This window comes from Bombyx mori, chromosome 23, assembly GCF_030269925.1.
Source record: "Bombyx mori chromosome 23, ASM3026992v2".
Lineage (NCBI taxonomy): Eukaryota > Metazoa > Arthropoda > Insecta > Lepidoptera > Bombycidae > Bombyx > Bombyx mori.
Window position 1 is genome coordinate 16,002,939 of NC_085129.1, and position 19,596 is coordinate 16,022,534.

The 19,596-nt window shown below is 39.8% G+C and overlaps 1 protein-coding gene across 2 annotated transcripts in view; it reads left to right on the forward strand.

Annotated features, from left to right (window-relative positions):
- The first annotated feature begins 1,718 nt into the window (after positions 1–1,718).
- The window catches only part of LOC101737509 (GTPase-activating protein CdGAPr), a 53,450-nt gene continuing 35,572 nt past the window's right edge, over positions 1,719–19,596 (forward strand). Inside the window, exons 1-3 of one of the 2 annotated variants that reach the window (XM_062675311.1) lie at positions 1,719–2,084; positions 10,443–10,665; positions 11,552–11,598. The gene's annotated coding sequence lies outside the window, so the exon portion shown is untranslated. The remainder of the gene's footprint in view (positions 2,085–10,442; positions 10,666–11,551; positions 11,599–19,596) is intronic. The other variant, XM_038019172.2, reaches the window with a different exon arrangement.

Here is a 19,596-nt window from a genome sequence, read left to right on the forward strand (position 1 = left end):
CCGACGACATGCGCCACCCCAGCCGTAGCAAGACGGGCAGACTCAGCAAAACTCCCCCCCCCGGGCCACGACCAACGTGTCGTCTGCGTAACAGATTACACTCAGGCCCGGGAGGAGGGCACCCCTCAGCACCCAGTCATACCCGATATTCCACAAAAGAGGGCCGAGCACCGACCCCTGTGGAACACCGCGCACGACCGGGAACCGGTGCACGATCCCACCGTGTCCGGTACACGTGACCGATCTGTCTTCCAAGTAGGAACCCACCAGCCGGCGAAGGTAGGGGGGCACTCCGTGTCGTTCCAGCGCCCTATTTATCATGGTAGGTACGTAAAAAAAATGCACGGAAAGTAAAGGCAGACATTATTAAGTTCCACCCATTACTCTAAGGTTCCACCAATACCTTGATTATACTATCTTAATACACTTTAGGCACAAAAATATATATTTTATAGACATTCTTTGTAGAAATAATCATGACCTCAAATTACTTAATTGGGTACGTTAATTACCATTTATAATAATTACGTGAAAACTATATTATGTATGTTTAGGACGCATAATAGTAATAAGTTTATTTTATGTAAAAATAAATGTACAATGTTTTTTGTTGAAATGACGGGGATCATAGCCTCCTAGATTCCTTCGGTCGCGCATGCGCCTGACGGAACCAAATGTTTCGCCACAATATATATTAGCATACCATGTGAAGCGGCACGGATTGCTACCTCCATCCTGGCTGTTGTATGTCATTGTATTGAACGGCAGCTAACCCTCGCTTCCTGCGGGTACCTCGCCGCCCTGTGCGTGTAGAGTGACAATATGCCATACTACATAATAAAGCATTTTTATTTCTACTTTGCTTGTTTGTAATGCTAGGTGTTGGATGATATTACTTTTGAGGACAGGAAGCAAAGGAGGAACATAGTCCAAATAAAAGTGCTCCGTGAAGGTCACGACCCTCAACACTGATGAACACGATGCAAGGGGGAGGATATTCCCTGATTGTGGAAGCTGTTCGTGTACACGTTGCAAGTAAATATTTCCTTATACGAATTGGGACCTGCGTACCAAATTTGAACGTTGTCACACTCGTATCGCTTGGTATATCAGGCGTCTTATCCACCAGACTAAGACGAATTGTGAAGTGCGGTGAGAGATCTTCCCTTTCACGGTTTTAATGTCTCAATGACACTTTTACTGCTTGATTGTAAACCACTAACGACGTTGATAATAACGTTCTGGAACTTGTTAAATACTATAAGGTACGTTTGAGGTACTAATTTATGGTTCCATTAGAATATAACATAAAATTTATTTACAGTTAGAGATTACTTTTAAATTTTGTGATTTGTGGAATCGCATATTGTTATAAATACTATTTCAAGTACATCATCTTATTTGCCAATTTATTGATATTGAATTTTAGAAAAAATCAATATTAACAAGTAGTTATTTTATTTAACAATTACGAACGATACGATCATAAACATACATACATAACAAACAATAAAAAAAAAAAAGTAACAGAATTTCAGAGAGAATAAAAAAAAAAAAAAAAAAAAAAAAAAAAAAAAAAAAAAAAAAAAAAAAAAAAAAAAAAAAAAAAAAAAAAAAGATAGCTCATAAAAGTAACGTTTATTGAGGTTGACAGCCACTGAAGTACAAAGCCAATCAAATGTCAAGTCAAAGTCGAAGAGGAAACTATTGTCAAAGCTGTCAAACGGTTGTTGACTTTCGCGTGTGTGGGTGTGTCGAAAATAAATTGAATAAAAAAATGACAAAAAACTTGTGCGATAGCGATCAGTGATGTCACAGGTCATATGTGTATTGTGTACAACAAAAATATTTTAAAACGTTAATTCATAAATAAATACATCTTAAACGTAATTGAACGAAAAAGTAGTGACGAACTTCTGTATTGATACGTGCTTAGTTTGAATTCGATTAATGAATGTATGTTTTTGATTGTGTTGTAAATTTTACATTACCTAGTTCTAATTATTATTTTCTTAACATTTTTGGTGTGGTGCAGTGACTTGTCAAATGGAATTTTTAGGCTCTGTCTACCCCCTACAGTGACGGTATGTTAAATCAATTTATTAAATCGTTGTAGGAAAAACAAGTTTATTATACATGTTGAAAAAGACTTCAAGTATTATTGATCTTTATTTTAAGACTTACACTATTAACATAAAGCACTGTTATTAGAGTATTCTTTGAAAAAAATTGCAGTATTATAATAAGTAGGCTATATCTGAAATATAAAATTCAATCTATTGGAAATAAATAAAAATACACTTTAGAATTGTATCAGTACATAACAAACAAAAGATAACAATATGGTGTACATGACCCCAAACGATTAATATTTCTTTGCTTTTAGTGTCATGCTTAAACTGCTAGACTCATGAAGATCAAATTTGAATACATGTACAATAATTAAGTTTGAATTGTGGGTCAATTTGTATTTTTTATAATGATAGAAAAAGGCTGGGAATGTTATCCCAGTCTATATGTTCAGATATATCTAAGAACAGACTATTCATTTCATCATTTTGGCAACATCACATTGGTTACAAATACTACTGCCCTGTGGTGGTATAGTATAGGTACCTGCTTGTTTCAGCTGCAAAGCTAACAAAAGTTTGGTGGTTTGTTACATCTAAATTAAAATAAATGCTAAAATTGAAAGATATTAGTTTTTTTTTTTTTTATAACAGTTTTGTCAATGCAATCATTAATTAAGCTAGAATTATCAGGCACAAATCACTCTTAGTGGCTGATGTCATTAAAACTATATTAAACTAACATGTATCTTACTAATAGAAAAGAATGTTATGATGGAAATTTTAAGTTAAAATAATTTATGATTCTTTGAAATTGTATTGAATTAATATACTGGTGTTTTCTTTCTCATCACACGAATTGCTAACAGAACCGACTTCATCCTCATAAAGGAGAACCACTGCTGATCCACATTGCATTTTCAGTGGACATTTTTGCTAAATACCACCTAACTCTGGTATTAATTCCCCTTCATTGTTTCCTGAATACTATGATATCTCATTCTTTGAACCAGGATTAGAATATACTGCATCAGATTCCCTTGTGATCTGTTATTAACATCCACACTCACAGAAACCATCCAACTTTAAGTGATGGTATCTTCCTATGCCTTGAAAGGCAATAAAAATAGCTCTAAACCGCACTGGATATTCTAATTGTGTGAAGTTTAGCAGGAAAACAAGCTGAAGCCATGGTGCATTGTGAGCTGGAGTGGTTATATTTCACTCATATTATTATGCTGTAACGATAATTATATTCAAAATTGTCTGTTTCGTTTTCTACAAGTTACATAGTATTATAATGTGTGTCCTGAATTCGATGTAAATATTAATTAAAACATGCTTAGAAAGTATTGTATGAACAAGTGTTTAAAAACTAGGTTTATTGGCCGGTTTCAAAAAAGATCCTAAACACATACCTACTTGATTTCGTTTTCAATTATTATGAATAAAATTGTTATTGTTCTTCCTGCCAAGTTTGGTAGCGCAGATATGACAAGGTCTGATTTATGGATTGAGACAGCCGCTATTTATATTTATGTTGTGATGCCCATGAGCTCCCAGCAGTCTATGAGTTAACATCTTGACTTGGCCCTTGTGTGTAAGGTTGGGTCGTTTGCATCATTGGAGAGTTGTCGTCCCAAAAATCATCCAGTTTTTAATGGGCTTACCTCCTTCACCCCTCCACAATTGTATCGGAAATGTCTGATCGCTTCCACAGTAGTAACAGGCAGGGTGGTGTGACCTAGCCTTGCGGGATTACAATACGTCCTACAGCAGTCAATCTTGTTTGGCGATCACAGTACACTGCTGCCCATGCTCCCGTGAATCCCCTAGTCTCCTTACAATGTCCACCATGAGATGGGGGGATGTTATTCTAATACAGCACCAAACAATCAAATTATGTTTTATTTTGTTGTACATAGCTTAAGGATGTTCCTATTTATTAATTAATTAATGAATAAAATAACACTGTGACATACCAGCGCTATAGATACATAAATAAAATGGTTATGTTGTATGTTGTTGGCAGACAAACCCAGGTGTTTAAGAGTCACCGTAGCTACTGGACAATGGTAATGACAGGGGCACAGTCAAGCCTTTGCCTACTGCTGTAGACTGTTGACTTACGTTTATCTTTTGTGTTGCTTTAAATGCGGCTCACTTTTCATCTAAGCAATGAATGAGTAAAGTGAAACTCGGATCCAGAAGCCACGCCGATACGTATTAACTAGTCATAAGTAATTGAGGACAATTAGTGCGGTATACTTCGAGATTAACGAACGGTTAAGTGGCTTGCGTCATTACGAAAATAAAACCAAGAACATGGGAGCTGCATAATATAATATTATTAGATTAAAGAGATGGTATCGAAAACAGCCATGTTTGTTCCAATTTTGTAGCGCATAATATCCATACATCCCAAACCTATATAATATAATAGGTTGGGGAAAAAGTTTCTTCGCATTTAATTCGAAAATTCACAACATTTTTTAATATATTTACATTTCGTATCGATAAATTCACTCATCTTGACAGTACCTAGGTACGGAAAATAAATAAAAATGACATATTTTCCTAATTTGAATTTGGAATTAACTTCTTTAAAATTTAAAATTTTTATGATACCAAAACCATCATCATCATCATCATCATCATCATCATCAACAGCCCACAGTCGTCCATTGCTGGACATAGGCCTCTTACAATCCACACCACTGAGCCCGGTCTGCGGCTCTCCTCATTCACTTCTTGCCGGCCACCGTTCGAAGGTCACCAAGGTCGCACCACCTAACCAGGGGGCGTCCCACGTTACGTCTTCCGCTGCGCGGTCTCCACTCGAGAACCCGTCTGCTCCAGCGATCGTTAGTCCTACGGCATATATGGCCAGCCCACTGCCACTTAAGCTTGCTGACTCTTTGAGCTATGTCGATGACTAGTTCTCTATCGAATAATCTCATTCCGGATTTTATCCTTCAGAGAAACTTCGAGCATGGCTCTTTCCATGGCTTGCTGAGCGACTTTGAGCTGACGGACCAACCGTACTGTGAGTGTCCACGTTTCGGCTCCGTAAGTCATTACTGGTAGGACGCAGCCAAAACCAGCCAGATCCAACTAGTATATAGCCAATGAAATTTTATTACAAATTCATACATACTATATGTACATATAATGCGAAAAGACTTTTCCCCAACCTATATAATATAATAAATGTGAAAGTCTGTCTGTTTGTTTATTCTTTTGTCGTCAAAATGAAGCAAAGGATTGACATGATTTTTATTTTTAAGTTTTACGACAAGACAGTGATATATAGACTACTTTTAATCTTGAAAAAACATTTAATTCTCACGGAAGCCTACATTGAAACTTTTTCATGAACACGCAGGCGAAGTCACGGGTAACAGCAGTTATATCCTTCGTCCATTTGCGATCACACTTCGTCATGTTATTAATACAATCAGTGTAAGTGAATTCACTATTGAGATTCAGCTTGCGGTTGAAATGTCGCATTCCTCGTCACGTTTGTCAAAAACTTTCCACTTTCATTCGTACTGGGCAAGTGCGATGCTAGTATAGGTATCGAATCAACGATATGGAAGTTTCGAAATTTTAAATGGTTTATTAATTAGGAGCATTATTGTTGATGCACGTTATTTTCCATGAAATATTACTAACATTAGCGTTTCCGTGGAAACTGCATTGGTTGTAGAGTGAAGTGGTTGTAAATATTTTAAAGAAGGGCAATTCGTTATGGTAGATAACCGGTAAACCTGCCTTAGATTCCAATCACCCGGTCCTTTGCAATCGCTTTAGAATCGTTGCAATGATCCGTGGTTTTCGATAATCCTACTACAACAACAAGTTCCTAACCTCATAGATTGGAGCGTTGGTCTACCGGGCAGAAGTCACGCCCTTTGTTGAAGGTCTTTTTCGTTCCCTACGGGTTCCAGGAAGAATCTCGCTGTTTTTCGCAAGAAATTATGGTGGTTTGCGGCGAACTTTTTTTCTCTCTCATCAGATCTAAAATACCTTCTAACTATGTGATTTCTGAAAGGATTTATTTATTATCGTAGAGATCGGAAAATTTGACGTCCCGTGTGTGCCCAGGGAATGTATGTGGGGACGCGTGGGCTCTACATACAAAGGGCTACACCGATAGCCATCTTCTTCGACTCGCCTCTAGCATCGCTGATCTCTATGGGTGATGATTGTCATTATCAGATGGGCGGTTGCTCTTTTAAATAAATACTGAAATTGATGCAATGTGTTGTGAAAGATATGCAAACGAACTAGACAAAGAAGACAGTTGTTCGGATTGAGGTTTTCTTGCTCTAGAGACCTCCGCCTGGAGGTGGTAGGCGGGGCATGTTATACCCTCTGTCTGAAGCTCGGATGGAACGATACTCGTCCGAAGCCGTCAAATATATTCAACAAACCTACGGACATTCCTGTTTTCCAATACAATAGTAGAGACGTGAACCCTCATACGCGGTAACCTAGTTGCGCGGTAACCACACTCGGCGGTCTGCGGTCGCGCGCCGTATCAAACAATTATTTATTATTTCTCAGACGAATGTGTATTTGCATATTCACGGATAATGGTTGTATTTGGGGCGGGCAGAGAGCGTCCGCGGACCGGTGCCGGTCGTGTTGCTATTTGTTGTTTTCTGTCGCTACCAGAACTCGTAGAATCTATATATTAATACGTGAAGCAAAAACTTTTTACGAAAATCGCACGGACGGAAGAGTATGAAATTTCCCACACTATAGAGAATCTGGAGAAGGAGTGCAGAATGTTAATATTTTTTAAAATTATGTAAGTATAAAAAATACATTAAATCGATTAAAAAAAACATTACACACACTACCTATTTGACACACACACTCGCATGCATACTATTTATTTATTGTCAAAATTTTCATATTACTTGTAGTCTGTGGTCTGACGGTTCTACGGTTGAGAATAAATTAAATATTGTTTATCTTTAATAATATTTTTCTAAAGTAGAGTTTTGGCGAAATCTGTGATTATAGAAGTGTAATAAGTCTTTAACAATAAAATCATAATAGTGCACAAACTTATAGTTTCAATTAATTATAGTCGAATTTCGACTACCGGAGATCACTAGTAAACTTTAAAACATGAGATGTAAGCTTAGATTGTACCGTTGGGGGATTTCTACCCTTCAATCCAGAACGGATGATACTACTTCTTATGATGCTACTTCTCAATTTACTGGTGGTAGGACGTCTTGTGAGTCCGCACGGGTAGGTTCCGCAATCCTTCTTATTTCTGCCGTGAAGCAGTAATGCGTTTCGGTTTTAAGGGCGGGGCAGCCGTTGTAACTATACTTGAGACCTTAGAACTCTTATCTCAGGGTGGGTGACGACATTTGCGTTGTAGATGTCTATGGGCTCCGGTAACCACTTAACACCAGGTGGTCTGTGAGCTCGTCCACCCATCTAAGCAATAAAAAAATATATTGTAATAACGCAATTTTTTTTGACTTGTTTGTTACGCCTTTCTATTCCTTCACCGTGGAAGTCATTCGTGACATGAGCTAAGTGTGTATTTCATTAGAAAGACTGGTACCCGCCTGCGGGATTCGAACCCGGCACAGTCGTGTATCTCGATACGTGTGCACCGGCCGTCTTATCCCTTGGCCACGACCACCTCAATGAGTAAATGAGTTTGTCTCTTTCCTTTAAGTCTTTCAAAACACGATTACTTACTTTTTTTTTCGTAATTTTAGAAATTTTCTTATTTGTAATAGTTTTATGAAGAAAAATGTAAAATATAATGACAATATACACGATTACCAACGCTCAGAACGTGAGCTCATCCGTCTGCACAAATAAAAATGAAAGTTTCTAGTTGATTAAAATAGGTTCGGTCTCATTGTTTTGGGTGGGTCACGGATGACTCACTTTTCGTTAATTACTCATGGTCTAGTCTGACCTTGCGTGGAATATCAGCGTCGAAACATGAGCTGGATTATTTTTTACATCCCTATTTCTCTGATCATTACATTCACTTTAAGACGAAGAAGCGTTTGTTTATTGATACACGCCCTTTTCACTCAAATTACTGTGTGGAGTCTCGGGGGATCTGGCTGGGGATTACACATTGATTCCAGAAAACCTTGCACGTAAATGCTGAGGTAGTGATATAGAGGATTTTCGGAGAAACGAAGAAAACAATCTCAGTATTGTTTTTTTTTATTGCTTAGATGGGTGGACGAGCTCACAGCCCACCTGGTGTTAAGTGGTTACTGGAGCCCATAGAAATCTACAACGTAGACGCGCCATCCACCATTGAGATACAAGTTCTAAAGTCTCAGTATAGTTACAACGGCTGCCCCACCCTCAAACCGAAACGCATTAATGCTTCACGGCAGAAATAGGCAGGGCGGTGGTACCTATCCACGCGGACTCACAAGTGGTCCTACCACCGGTAATTACGCAAATTATAATTTTGCGGGTTTGATTTTTATTACACGATGTTATTCCTTCACCGTGGAAGTCAATCGTGAAAATTTGTTAAGTACGTATTTCATTAGAAAAATTGGTACTCGCTTGCAGGATTCGAACACCGGTGCATCGCTTCAACACGAATGCACCGGACGTCTTATCCTTAAGGCCACGACGACTTCAGGTTGATTTAGAATCATTTGAACATGACATGGCATGTTTGATAGGCACCGGCTTGGCTCTGCCCCTGGCATTGCTGAAGTCCATGGGCGACGGTAACCTCTCACCATCAGGTGGGCCGTATGCTCAGATGCCTACAAGGGCCATAAAAAAAACAAGTGTGCATTAAGACCCCCACCAAACGTCAATAAAGAATATGTCGCCAACGATTAGAGCTATAAGGCAATCAATTATTCACAAGATATAAGCCGATTGTATTAATAATAACTACATCGAACTCGGTCCCCGGGCCACGGGACCACGGGACTGCAGCCAGACACGCAGACGCCTCTCTCGCTCGTCAGCAGGTTCATGGAAATAAATAAATAAATAAATATTTACTAACAATCACGCCACCTTAACTGGTCCCGTGATAAATTCGTAAAGAACTTGTGTTACAGGTACCAGATAACGGAAATAAATGTAAGATTTTTATTATACACATACATAATATATTTAATATACATCCATAACCCTGGAAAAGAAATTTATATTTATCATACAAATATCTTTCCTTGGCGGGATTCGAACCCGCGACCCCCTTGTGTAGTGACCATGTCACTTACCACTACACCAGACGGTCGGAAAACAAACACAAAGGAAAGTCCCCGCTCTCGAAAATGCCGTTGTTTGGAGTTCGTCGCTGTAGCTGGTGGACATCAACAATACCAGGAGCACAACGCAGACTTCAATACACATTTCTTTCTCTCAATCGTTTTGCGGTAGGCAGCGGCTTAGCTTTTCCCCCTGGCATTGCTGAAGTCCATGGGCGACGGTAATCATCGGCAACGGTGGGCCGTATTCTCATATGTGTACAAGGGCAATAAAAAATGGCTACAAGGAAACTATCATTATCCCTCTAAATTTATACAATGCGGAACAGTGATATTCCAGAACGGCCAATGAATTTCGGGATGATGTCACCCGCGTCTAGGCGGGCGTCGCGACGTCCTGGCGTCGCCGTCGCGTCGGGACGAACCTCGCACTAAACACAGTATTACATTCTGACAAGACAGTTTTTTTCCCCCTACCTAATCGTTGGTAGCCTTGGGGGTTATGCCAACTTCGCGCAGACCAGTAGGTGAGCTCACGGGCTCAACCTGAGAGAATTGCTAACACTGGTCCTAGCAAGAATAGTCCTTCGCTGAATCTACTACCGGATCGGAATCGCGACCCACTGAGAAGAACCGGCGAGAAACTCAGTGGGTTGTGTCTATGGGTAAGATAGCTTCATTATAATAGAGAACTATACAGCAATTATCGTTTCTCGAAATGACCTCGTATATTTTACGAAGCTTTTTTTCTATTGCGTAAGCTCGGCTGACGTCATCTGTGGCCAAGAAACACTTCGAGCCACATGTGCCGTCGTGCGTGGCGGATAATGTTTACTTTTCGCGAAGTAACAATTGTCTGATTTTGTCTATGTACCTAGCACCTAGTTAAGTATGAATGTGTTCTAAAAATAGTCATTTTATGATCGTTTTAATGTGACTAGTGTTCGTCCCGTGATCACCATTCGACCGTCAATTCTGACATATTTTTCGATATAACATTTTTATCAAATACATTTACGCTTATGTTATGTTATTGACGTTTGGCACAAAAGAGTCCATCTCCAAAGTTTGATAACATTAAAGCCATTCGACATGTTAATCAGCACTAAACATTTTATTGTCTTTATAGAAGGACATAGAGACCAAATTACCCACGGACCACCTGCTGTTTGGTCACCGTCAACATCAAAAATGGCAGGGACCCAGTCAAGCCGCCATCCGGTCTGAAGAAGCAGATTGAAGTCACAGTTGTGCCCTACAAACCGAAAACTCTTGACTGCAATAAGCAGCACGGAGACACCTACTCTTGTGGGCTTATAGTGCATCCTCCCATCAGTCACAATTAGATGCTGGTACAGTTTTACCATAGTTACAATGTCATAGAATATTGCTATTGCTTACTGGTGGTGGAACCAGCGCCCTGCCTATTTCTGCCGTGAAGCAGTAATGGATTTCGGTTTGAAGGGCGGGGCAGCCTTTGTACTGTTACAGCTGAGATCGTAGAACTCATGTCTCGAGGTGAGTGGTGGCATTTACGTTGTCTATGGGCTCCCGTTACCATTTAACACAAGTGTGGCGCTCATCCACCCGTCTTAAGCAAAAGAAAGGCACTTGGGTGCTGAACTGGTTTTTTCCCCTACTTAATCGTTGGTAGCCTAAGGGGCTATACCAACTTCTCGTGGACTGGTAGGTGAGCTTACGCGCTCAACCTGAGAGAATTGCTAGCTTTAGCAGAATTGGTAATGTTACTAAGTATTCAGGGTGAAGATCACCGCAGGCAGATCCCAACCAAACCGCCAACGAATGTCGTTCTAATCGGTTATCAGCTCTGTTCTGTCAGTACGGGATCTGGCCATGAGTTCATTAACATTAACGCAATGACACAAGCGAGAGACGTTTAATTACCAATAACCTCAATTAAATTTATGTAATCGTTAATTTGTGCTCAATCGTAGCTGATAAGAGTTCGTGGCGATAACAACCTTGGCCGCACGTTGTCAAGAGCATGCCCTACAAATTGTAAAGCGTCCTTATGCTCCTGTATGATCTAAACAGTGAGACGCACATTAGAGTCGCCTCATCTCGAGGTAAAGATACTGTAACGACTTAACGCCAGGTCGACTGTGAGCCTGACAGACAGACATTTGAAAGTACTTTTTTAGTGATTTTAATTTTTTATAGCTACATATCTGACAGTTCGCTGTTAATTAATTAAACTATATTTATTTTTTGTTTCAGACATGGATTGCATTGTGACGAAATTGTAAACGGCGTATATAGAAGTGGTAAGTTGTTATCTTCTGTATTATTATATATGTATTGAGAGAAAGAGTCTGTTATACGCGAGTACTCAAAAATCACTGTTAAGGTTTTCAAGTTTATGTGTGATTTTTATTTCACTCGTATGTGACTCGTATGTGTCTGAATAGATTTCAATTTATATAATTCTTAGGTCATCCCGAGTGATTATGACTTTTTTTGCAGTTATGCTATTTATGAATTTCATTGAGGTCTCCTCCCTCCCCGAGCGGGGCATGAAAGGGGAAAGTGCCGTTGAAATAAATACGTAAAATCAGAATCGACATGACAGAATCGGTATTCTTCGATTTACCATTTCGATACCGGAATGGTTTTCACATATATTTCGAAAATAATTAAAGGAGGCTTTGACCCTGCGGAAGTGGCTAGGATGGTCCCGGTCGCGCGGGCCAATCGAAACTCTTTCCGAACCGGTTCCAGCCAACGGTAATCTGTCGAAAAGTCTATTATCGTTATTCTGTATACTCGTAAATAACTGTTACTCATAGAAATAAATGCCGTTTTGAGGTCGCGTCGTTCTTGACTTTGACGCGGAGCTCGGTGCTGACCCCGGGCCGGGGTCGTGTACAGACTGGCTGTGGGCGTGAAGTCTCTGCGGTTTATAAGGAAATTGTTTAAATGTTTTTATGGTTTCGCACGGGATGCAACAACTACCGCTTTAAGGATAAGTTGATTGTTCTTAGTACTTTTAAATATAGGAGCCATTTTTTTTCTTACGTAAGCTGATTGTCTTGAGAGACACCATTTCAGCGTAGCCTTACTAGTAGCTGAGCTCACGGGGCTCAAACTTGACGTCGTTGCTAACACTAACCTTAGCAAGAGCAGTGCTTTGCAGAATCTACCACCGGATCGGAAACGCGACTCACTGAGAAGACCCCGCGTGGAACGGAAATGGGCTGTGTATGTGGATTAACTTACTCGTCGAGCCCTTCGTCGCAAGCGACGGGTTCGACGAGAACGATGCTTGGGGTACCTAGAAGCACTGTTATTAGTGGACCGGGAGGATCCGAAATTACGTGTAGAGCTAATGGTTCGCGCGTAATGTACTTAACCAAAACGATGTAATTTTATTACCTAAGACGAACCTACGTCCGGTATTTGTGGTCTCCGCAGAATGGAGATTCAGATAATTTTAATTTAATTAAAATGACAAGTACAACTGTTAACTTAGTAATTTAAAGTTGTTTAGAGTTTACATGACTTGGCGGGTTCATATGAGAGGTTGGCTTGTGTTATAACAATAGTTAAATTACATTGAAAGTGGATTTAAAGTTTGTTTCCGGCGGCAAAGGCCGTAAACATAAAGCTTAAAGTTTTTCTTGTTCCATCCTAAACCAAAGGCCCCGCTCTTGACAACTGAGCCCTCTATAGATACATTACCCACGTCAATGTAAACTTAATAACAATCACCCGAATTCGGAGAAAAAGCACGTTTAATGTCTGGTAACACCCAGCTTCTGTTTCGACATAGACTTCAAACGAAATTTCATCATAATCCTTTCTCAATAAGACATGTAATTCTGTGATACACACACCCATACATCGCGTGCTTGCTTGTAAAACCGAGACAAAAGAAATTCAACGTAATTGTAGTTACATTAAAGAACTTTATTGTAAGTAAGCGACGTATACACGTTGTGAACGTTTATTTGATGTGTTTGTTTGTGTTTACAACACTACTATGGTTAAAGTGCACGGCTTAGGTTTAGGCGTTCTCGGTCTAAAAGTCAAGACTGCGTAATCCGGTAAATACTTTTATGATTTGTTACGGCCATCGGTAACTCGACCTTTTGACATATCTTTGTTGTTTTGTAAATTTATTTTTGGAATATCACATCACTTTTCAGTTTCCCGCCGAAAATAGTTCATTAAGCATCTTAGGTCAGGGGCTGCCAATCTACATGTAACGTAGTGCGACTCGCTGTATATGTGACGACATTCAAGTATTCGACCTTTTACGACATTCAGATATTCGGTTTGTTTTGGATTTACTGATTTTTTTATTGCTTTGATGGGTGGACGAGCTCATGGCTCACCTGGTGTTAAGTGGTTACAGGAGCCCATAGACATCTACAACGTAAATGCGCCACCCACCTTGAGATATGAGTTCTAAGGTCTTAGTATACTTACAACGGCTGCCCCACCCTTCAAACCGAAACGCATTACTGCTTCACGGCAGAAATAGGCAGGGTGGTGGTACCTACCCACGCGGACCCACAAGAGGTCCTACGACCAGTAATTAATCAAATCATAATTTTGCGGGTTTGATTTTTAATACACGATGTTATTCCTTCACCGTGGAAGTTAATCGTTAAGTACGTATTTCATTAGAAAAATTGGTACCCGCCTGCGGGATTCGAACACCGTTGCATCGCTAGTCACGAATGCACCGGACGTCTTATCCTTTAGGCCACGACGACTTCAAAGTATAGTCCAATCAAAACAACTTTTACCATTGTATCACGCGTTTATTGTTTTCATTATTAGTTCATTCTTCTTCGTTATTCATTGATTCATTCATTAGTTCTTCTTTTTCCTAGCGTTTTCCCTGTATAGTGCCAGGGTCCACTTTCCTACTTAAATTTCATGATTAGTTAGTTCACTATTCAAAATTAAAAATTCTACAATTTTCAGAACGAAAATTTGACGGTAGTCAGCGCAATAGTCAAATAAAGTCGGCCGTGAGCACGGTAACTACAATATAAAATATTCGAATTATTTATCAAATAAAGGCGATATTGATCACATTGTTATGTCCAGGGGGGGCCAGCGTTGGCAGTAGTTGTCGTTTTCGGAGGAACTACGAGAGCTTCGAAATAGCATCAAAATTTTATTGAATGAAATACACTTAATAAATTTACAGACGGCATTAAATTTTACAGTTAACAAGAGCGAAGACTTGGTCGCTTGATAAAAAAAAAGGCAAAATATCCAACACGGATTTATTAATTTAGGATTTGATGATCTAAAAATTATCTAAAAATATTAATAAATTATTAATATATAATAAAATCATAAAGAACCACATCGAAAAATGACATTATTGTGTAATTATTAATGAATGTGTCAGAGATGTGAACAAACGTTGTGTTTATGCTAATTCTAGCTTTTCTGGTCAGTGGAGCACGAGAGTGGACCAGCGGTGTGCTTTATGCAACATTTATCTGTTTTTTATCTTGCCATCTCAGTGTTTATCTCGGCTACAAACAGTATTTACTGGTGGTAGGACCTCTTGTGAGTCCGCGCGGGTAGGTACCACCGCCATGCCTATTTCTGCCGTGAAGCAGTAATGCGTTTCGGTTTGAAGGGTGGGGCAGCCTTTGTAACTATACTGAGATCTTAGAACTTATATCTCAAGGTGGGTGGCGCATTTACGTTATAGATGTCCATGGGCTCCAGTAACCACTTAACACCAGGTGGGCTGTGAGCTCGTCTACCCATGTAAGCAATAAAAAAAAAATTATCATCTCAGTAAAAAATCAATTTTTTTTGTGAGGCTTCAGTGGACTGCCTGTAAGAATCAGAGAACCCACATGCAGCGTCTTCGTTCCATTGTGCATTCACACGTTTACGTCACTATCACGAAAAAACAACACTATACACATATACACTATATAGATTAATACAATAAAACATTTCATACAAAATTGCTGGCTCTTCACTTTCCCGCCAAAAGTTTGACGTTTCGAAATATACTGTGTGACATAATACATAGTGTTGCCACGTAACAACAGTCGACACAACATAAACACGTTGACTTACAGATTTACTATCGGCCGTATGCTTGACATCATTGTCGCCATTGAGAATTCTACTATTCATAACGATTGTTGGATAAACAAATCATGAGAGATAATTAATGTTAAAAGATCCCCCCAAAGTCGAGATTTTTTGTTTAATGGTGGCATTAAGTAACCACGCTCAGGTTAATTGCCAAATATCTGGACTCCCTGATATATGAATGGCATATGTACAAGAATCAGAGAACGAGAGAATTATTGAGATGCTACTTTGAAAACATACTGAGAATATTACACTCTCTTGTTTAACGGTACTTACCGGTCTTACGGGTCTTACCAAAAATTTCACGTTTCATGATTTCCTGACATTTCGGTGTGTTGCAAGCGCCGTGGTCAAGACTGCAGATAGGATGTTAGGAGAACCACTGTTACCACTGGGAATCGATCATTCGCCCTTATAATATGGTGTACCTACTACTAACACTTATGGTTACGTCAGTTCATAACAACTGGGAACAAATCACGCACGGGCATCCCCAGCCTCAAATTAAGAGTATCGGTGTTATTGGTACCAGGAGTGACATAAATACATATACGAGTATACTTTTAAGTATAATATATAAATATAAATTAATATGTAAACATTAAAAACCCAGACAAAAAGCAAACAAATCACAAATGTTTGCCTGGGATTCGAATCCACAACCCTCGACGCACCTGTCAGGGGTGTAACTACTGCATCATCAAGTCACTGAAACACTGACTCCTTGAAAGAAGAATACTTGACGAATACTCCTTCTAAGGTTATGCGGTAGGCAGCGCCTTGGCTCTGCCCTTGGCATTGCTGAAGTCCATGGGCGACGGTAACCACTCACCATCAGGTGGGCCGTATGCTCGTGTGCCTACAAAGGCAATAAAAAAAAAAGGGTTTTATGAAGTTGTAAACAGCATTTTTGACTCGGAAAGCTACCCACCCGTCTTTTCCAGATTACCACATAATCGCTATTTCAGGAGAATTTAAATAACATTAATTTGGTGCAGAACACCTTTCTGTAAAGCCTTCTGTAAAACGTGACACTGCAATGTGCTAGTGCATGCGAAAGGAAATTCCGATTATAAACGTGCAATGTGTTTCCGTGCGTCGACTGTAAATATTATGTCTTCTTGGCCGATTTCATGAATTCGTTGGTGCTTTGTTTGCAGACCAAGAAACATCCTGTCATTTGCGAAACGGGAATGATGAATTATCGTATTGATCATCGAAATCTCGCTTGTATACATCTAGCAAATTTAACAATCTATTAATATAGATCACAATTCCTCACCTATCTGCTACTATGCAGCACGTAAATCTATTCTTAATCGATGCATATGCGTTTAAAAAACGATATTAAAAACGCGCTTTGATAGCAAATCAAATAATATATTTTTTTCTTGGTGCTCCCGGTCAAAGTGGTCGAAATTAAAAATATTGTACTGTCCTCGATACGAGTGCACCGAATTAATTGGTCATCTTGAAGTATGTGAAAAATACTTCTAAATATTTATTTTTGCTTATTGCCGAATTCTTGAAGAATGGAGATATTGGTGCGAAGTTCGGTCCATGAAATACCAAGCATTCGTCTCCAGCCATCACCACATTTTCAGAACATCGATCTTCTTTTTCTCGACCTGCCGCAATCCACGTCTCAGCAGCTATAAATATACCGTTACATAAATGAATAGGTAAATACAGATCAAACTAATAAACGCGTTGCTTTTGTAATAAACTCCTTGCTTTTTTAAATACTGGTCGCAGGTACTGTTGACAGCCCACACGAAAGTACCCGTCCCCCGACCCCCTGCCCTCACCTGCCGTGAAACAGACATATACTCCGGCTTAATGACGGTAGTGTCGTATCTCACATTGAACAGTAGAATCCATGATGTGTCTTTCTATGACCGTTCGTTATCAGGTGGCACCGAGCTGGTCTGCCCAACTTGGCCAAAAAAAACGTGCTGCTCTCAATATGCTCTACCATCAGCGAATGTTGGCTGGTCATCGCAGTACTCTGGTAAAATACTCGAACAACCCTAATACTCAAATTCAGCGAATACATAAGTGGTATTTTACGTTGCTGCAAGCAACGCGGCCTACCATCGCTAACTAACCTTATTAAATACTGTATTGACATTGCTAAAATCATGGATGACGCTAGTGCTATGCTTTTTCTTCATAAGCATCTTAATTACGACAGAGAAACCTATTGACCCAGTCTTGGAAACTAGTTTTTCGGATCTTTTAGCACCCAGTAGCACACTCTCGTTAATTACGAAATAACTCTGAGTAGAATTTACATGACTAATAGATGTTATCGTGGTGTGACGATAATGAATCTACCTATGCTGATTTCAAACTTCGATGGAAGTACATATATCTCTACGTTGAAGACGTGTGCTGTACCGGACCATTGCCATGTGGCCGTTATCGTGGCCATTTGTGATGTCCGGTTTCAAGTACGTATAGGTTCTGCACCAACATCCTACCCATTACCGGCGCGAAGTAAAGCCTGAAGATTGGAACAGCTCTTATAAATTGTTCTGTCCATCTAGAGAAATCAATGAAAATCTAGAGCGTCTGTTGTGGTTTCACCCGTCTTCTATTTGTCAATACTCAATAGTAAATATGTAATTCTGACCCCTTTTAAACCGTCTCCAACAAACAACTTCGCACTTTTTATGTTCGGTATAGATTGTGTCTTCTATTAACCTTTTAAAATCAAGTCTGCTACGTGCTGTTTGATTACGGACCTTTTTGTCATTACCCGACTGACGAACGAGGTTAATGTCTTGGTATTGACTATTTTGTACGTGAATTTATCGTAAGATGCTTTGTGTGTCCCAAAAATGTACTTATAAGCTCCGGACACACCCAGCGTCGATCTAGTAAATTCGAGAATAGAATATCTGTGCTCGCGGAAACCGGAAAATACCAAACAAACGTTCTCAAAAGTCGGTCATTTTGACGTGACTTTTTCTTTTCGAAGTCGTCGCTTGAGCGTCTCTGCTGATCCTCCGCTTAGTTCGTTCGTGGTCGCGGTCAATGCAACACGTAACGCGTATCCTTAAAATGTTCAGTAATTACCGCTGTTGCTGGTAGTAGTTGCGTGCTGTGGACGCCGGCCGGTCTTCTGCCGTTAATCACTCATGCGCTTCGATTGCCTTTTGCGTCAGGTCTGAAGCTCCTAGAACCCACGACACGTATATTAAACTAGGATGTCGAAGTATCCATTGCGGTATGATGCTTGTTGTCGTACTCCCAGATAGTGTTCAGGTGTGTCTCGAAGGACCTCGATAATCCTGTCGTTTGGGCGGCATAGGAAGATTAAAGGTATCAAGGTCGCGTTAGTGCTCTATGGTCCCGCAATGGCCGATGGGGTGTTATCGACTTTGAATAACAATGATTTTTGGTGCTTGGATACAATGCTGGGCGATTGTGAAGTGTATTGTTGGCCGGGCGAGGCAATCAACAGGCACCTCGCCATGATAGTAGCTGTGAGTATTATATATTATTGAATATTTAGTTATTATATTTGAGATAGAGATGATTTCTTTAACAAACACAGGACAGCCGGTCACTGGAGAGCATCAGTTCAATTAAGTAATTTCGCGACGTGCCACACGCTTCTAGGACAGTGGCCGGCAATTGAAAGCTATTCAAAGAGCCCTTTTTTCACATATAATGTTATACCCTTGTGTTTTAAAAAAAATGTTTATTCGTCTATTACAAGGCAAGATAATAAGAAATATTGCGAAAGAGTCAAAGAGCCGTGGGTTGCGAACCACTGCTTCATACTCCCCCGGAGTTTCCTGAGCGCTAGAAATGTCCTTCTTCAAACTTTTTCAAAATATCTTAGGTCTTCTTCAAAATACCTTGAAACGACCAGTGATCCTGGTCTTAATAACGTATATGACGGTGCCCACTCATCATCAGATGGGCTGTATATTCGTCTGCCTTAGAAGGAAACCCCGAAGCACGGCAGACAAATTTGCGTGACCCCAACGAGCTTCCTCGTATTGTCGCGTGCGAATAGCTCACTATATAGTTTTTCGCACCGGCAACATAACTGTTGCAACTGGATTTGGCTTTATAGCGTGAACGTGCAGAGCTATCATCTTGTTAATTGTTTTATTACGAAAATAATATTGTAATATTGGTGGCTTATCAACCATTTATGTGTGAAA